Here is a 4646-nt window from a genome sequence, read left to right on the forward strand (position 1 = left end):
ACATGGTTTTACCATGTTTCTCAGGCTGGTCTTCAACCCCTGAGCTCAAGGGATCCGCTCACCTTGACCTCCCAAAGTGCTGGAATTACAGATGTGAGCCACCATGCCTTGCCTCGTTTCTTTACTTTTTATGTTTCCCCTCCTTTGCACATCATGAGCTCCAATTTCTTGAAGTCTTCCATTCAGAAGACATCTATGGGAAGCTGAATAATTTATTTTCATGCAACTTCATGCATGCCGTTCATGCATGGGTGTATGTTTTTCTCCTGTATTTATGTAGGCAAGAAGCAGGTGAAAAATTAGGTTTAACCGGCATTTGGGGGAATTCAAAGGGATTTACTTGAGAAACCAGCCAGGCCTGGTACATTTCTTTTGGGAGTGGTTGTGCATGGTAATTGGCCACGTTATGAGAGGCTCAGGGGATGGTTGTCAAGCTCCACTGACCCCACCCTCCCCACTCCTATAAAAAACAAAAAAAATACTAGAGTCGTTCACCTCAGAGTGTTATGTTTTTGTTTTTATTTTGTTTTTTGAGATGGAGTCTCACTCTGTCACTCACGCTGGAGTACAGTGGCATGATCTCCGCTTACTGCAACCTCTGCCTCCTGGGTTCAAGCGATTCTCCCACACCAGCCTCTCAAGTATCTGAGATTACAGGTCGGTGCCACCACACCTGGCTGAGTTTTGTATTTTTAATAGAGACGGGGTTTTGCCATGTTGACCAGGCTGGTCTTGAACTCCTGACCTCAGGTGATCCTCCCACCTCAGCCTTCCAAAGTGCTGGGATTACAGGCATGAGCCACCACACTCAGCCCAAAGTGTTATTTTAATTTACCAGATTAATAATCTCCTACTTGTCCTATACACCAAAGCTAAATGACCGCTAATGAGATCAGCCAAGAACTTCACAATTCTGAGCAAGCCTAGAGATCAGCAGCTCCTGTTGATTGCTGATGTGATACCTTGGTTCTTGTCTTCTTGGCTTAAAATAATTTAAATAGGAGACACACAGCAAAGGAGGTGTAGCATAGAGTAATTTACTGCAAAAGAAAAATAATATTTTGAAAGCTAAGTGCAGAATAGTTGATATAATTTGGCTGTATCCACACCCAAATCTCACCTTGAATTGTAATCCCCCTAATCCCCATGTGTCAAGGGCAAGGCCAGGTGGAGGCAATTAAATCATGGGGGTGGTTTCCCCCATGCTGTTCTCATGATAGTCAGTGAATTCTCACGAGATCTAATGGTTTTATAAGCATCTAGCATTTTTTCTGCTGGCTCTCATTCTCTCTCCTGCCATCCTGTGAAGAGGTACCTTCCATCATGATTATAAATTTTCTGGGGCCTCCCCAGGCATGCTGAACTGAGCGTCAATTAAACCTCTTTTCTTTATAAATTACCCAGTCTCAGTTATTTCTTCATAGCAGTGTAACAATGGACTAATACAACAGTACGCCCTGAGAGAGTTCAGGGCAGGCTGCATGTAAGGATGAGACCGCAAAGACTGGCACTAGGGGACTCCCTTTCTGGGAGTCTTACATGATTATTCATAAGAAGGTGGGAAGAGGTGCTGCTAGTAAGCATGTTCTGGGGGATCCTCTGCGTGCACATGTGCAATAGCCATACATGTTTGTTCATACCTTGTGTGCCTCATAGGCATCTTAAATCTCCACCCAGGGGTGGGTCTTTTACTATTATAACGAGCAAAGGGTCAGTCTGAGGACAAGTAAAATCAAAAATGTACATGCTGTCTAGAGGGGAAAGTCTCTACTGAAGATAGCTTTGCTTAAATGAGCTGTTACAATGTGAGTGCTGAGACTCATTGTGTTGACTGTGCGGTCATCATGGTTGCTGCCTCCTAAGAACACGGTCACTTCCTTGACTACCTATCCTGCCTCACTCCCAGGGACAGGACTGTAGCCAGCACTGTACTGATGAAACACAGCTGGGCAAACCATGCACCCCACCTGCTGACATGCTTCCCTCCCATCACTTCCACAGACTGGAAGACAGCAGGGCAAATGGCAGACTGGAGGCCCAGATCACCAAGTGAAGTTCAGTTTCAAATGCTCTGGGCATCTCCAAAGTTCTATGAAGGAAAAAGCAAAACAAAACCTGATCCAAAATGGTCCATTTTCTAGCAAAATATGTGATAAAGAACTGACGCTAGAAGATATAGAGTATCTAAAAGGACCAATAAACACAAGAAAAAATAATAAAAATGACTATCCTATCCAACCTCCCACCCCAAAATGCCAAGGGCATATGGTTCCCCAGGTAAATTTCTTTAAACCACCAAACTCTTGGTTAAATCCATTTTTTTTCACCTGTTCTGGTACGTATACCACCACAACAGAGCAAACAAGGAAAAAGCACTGCCAAATTCAATTAATGACTGCTAAACTCAACAGGCTTTTAAATTCTGCCTAGCAATAAAATTTTATTTCCCTGGACCCCACATACTCCTCCTTCTAGACAACCCTCTCACATCTTTCTCTTAGAACTTCCATCACCTCCATCATCTCTCCCATCCTCATCCTCAGCTGATGACCTGACTTCATAGAAAAATAAAAACAACCAGAAGAGAACATCCATGAGCCCCCTCCTCTATCACGCCCATCCACCTGTTTGTATCTGTACCATGTTCTCAGCCTCCCTTCCTGTTTCAGACTGTCTGTGCTTCTGTCTAAACTCACACCCCCTCCATTTACACACCATATTCCGTCCCCTCTCACTTACACAAGGACACCACTCCAACTATATTTTGCTCTCTACTGGATCATTCCTGTCAGCATGCAAGTCAGTTATAATTTCTCCCTCATTAAAACATGCAATTGGATCAGATCCAAGATGGCCATTTAGGAACAGCTCAGGATTGCAGCTCCCAGCGAAAGCGCAGAGGGTGAGTGGACGCAGCATTTCCAGATGGATTTTTATTGCCCACAGATTCCCAGGTGGAGGAGCCCCACAGGTCGCCAGCATGACTGTTTTGGCCGGTGTGGCCATTTAGGTCCCCACGGCTGTTTTGGCCTATGCGGGCGCGGCTGCTTTGCGGCGTCCGGCACAGCAGTTCTCTGTACAAAATACACTGGTCTGGGTGCCCTTTTAGCTGGCGATTGGAGCCCCGAGAAGGTGCAGTCACCCATTCATCTGACTAAAAAGGGGTCTGAAACAGGGAGCCAGGCCAGGAGATTCCCGGGCAAAAAAAAAGAAAAGCCCCACGAATCTCAGTGCCACTGTTTAAGCTGGCACAGTGAATCGCCGCAGGGGAAATCAAACAGATCCCGGCGCCTTTTCAACAGGCGACTGGAACATCTGGGAGAGTCGAACACCTGGGAGAATTGACTGTTCAACTAAAAAACAAAAGGCTCTGAGGCAGGGAGCCAGGTGATCAGGCTCGGCTGGTCCTACCCCCACAAAAGAACAGCAATCAGAAACTCTTTGGATTGAGAGTTTCACAGCAAGCACAGCTGAACCTGGGACGGTCCAGCTCTGTGGGGGAGGGGTGTCCACCATTGCCAAGGCACTCCACCACTATGGAGGTAGTCCCCCATTGCTGAGGCAGCCAGCCATTGCCGAGGCAACCCACCATTGCCAAGGCAACCTGCCATTATAGTGAGAGTCCGCCATTACAGAGGCGGGCCACCAATGCTAAGACAGTTCTAACTACACCCATGTAAACAGGACTGCAGGGAAGTTCACACAACAGCTGGGGGGAGCCCACAGCAGCTCAGCAAAGCATCTGCAGGCAGACAGTGACTAGGCTGCCTCCTTGCTGCGCAGGGCAGCCCTGAAAAAAAGGCAGCAGCACAGCAGAAACTCATAAATAAACCCCTAACTCCCTGGGACAAAGCACAAGGGGAAAAAGAAAGGTGTTTATCAGTTCTGCTGCAGCAGACCCAAACGTACCTGTCCAGCAGCCCTGAATGAAAAACGGAGCTCACAACTCAGCACTTGAGCTCATGTAAAGGACAGACTGTCTCCTCAAGCAGTTCCGTGTCCCCCGTATAGCCAAAGAGTCACCTCATAAAGGAGAGATCAGACTGACATTTAGTGACTATCCTTCTGGGACAAAAATAACAGAAAAAGAAACTGGTAGCAACCGTTACTGTTTGGCAGCAGCTGCAGGTGATCCCCAGGCAAGCGGCCTGGAGTGGACCTCAGCAGACCTACAGCAGAGAAGCCAGACTGTTAGAAGGAAAACTAAGAAACAGAAATAACTTCATTATCAACAAATTGGACGTCCACTCAGAGACCCAATCTGAAAGTCAGCAACTACAAAGACGACAGGTGGATAAATCCACAAAGATGGGAAGAAACCAGCACAAAAAGGATGAAAACACCCGAAACCAGAACACCTCTCTTCCCACAAGGGATCACAACTCCTCACCAGCAAGGGAATAATGCTGGATGGAGAATGAATGTGATGAAATGACAGAATCAGACTTCAGAAGGTGGGTAATAAGGAACTTCCGTGAGCTAAAAGAACATGTTCTAACCCAATGCAAAGAAACTAAGAACCTTGAAAAAAGATTTGATGAAATGCTAACGAGAATGGACAAATTAGAGAGGAATATAAGTGAATTGATGGAGCTGAAAAACAACACGAGAACTTCACGAAGCATGCACAAGTTTCAACAGCTGAA

General features: G+C 46.3%; 1 long non-coding RNA gene across 1 annotated transcript in view; it reads right to left on the reverse strand.

The window, feature by feature from the left end:
- Nucleotides 1-804: 804 nt before the first annotated feature.
- LOC108305103 overlaps nt 805-4646 on the reverse strand; it is a 38688-nt gene continuing 34846 nt past the window's right edge. Inside the window, exons 3-4 of the long non-coding RNA XR_001825559.2 lie at nt 1968-2089; nt 805-1040 (exon numbers count right to left, since the gene is read on the reverse strand). This is a non-coding gene — a long non-coding RNA (uncharacterized LOC108305103). The remainder of the gene's footprint in view (nt 1041-1967; nt 2090-4646) is intronic.

The sequence above is a fragment of the Cebus imitator genome, unplaced genomic scaffold, assembly GCF_001604975.1.
Source record: "Cebus imitator isolate Cc_AM_T3 unplaced genomic scaffold, Cebus_imitator-1.0 Scaffold60, whole genome shotgun sequence".
Classification (NCBI taxonomy): Eukaryota; Metazoa; Chordata; class Mammalia; order Primates; family Cebidae; genus Cebus; species Cebus imitator.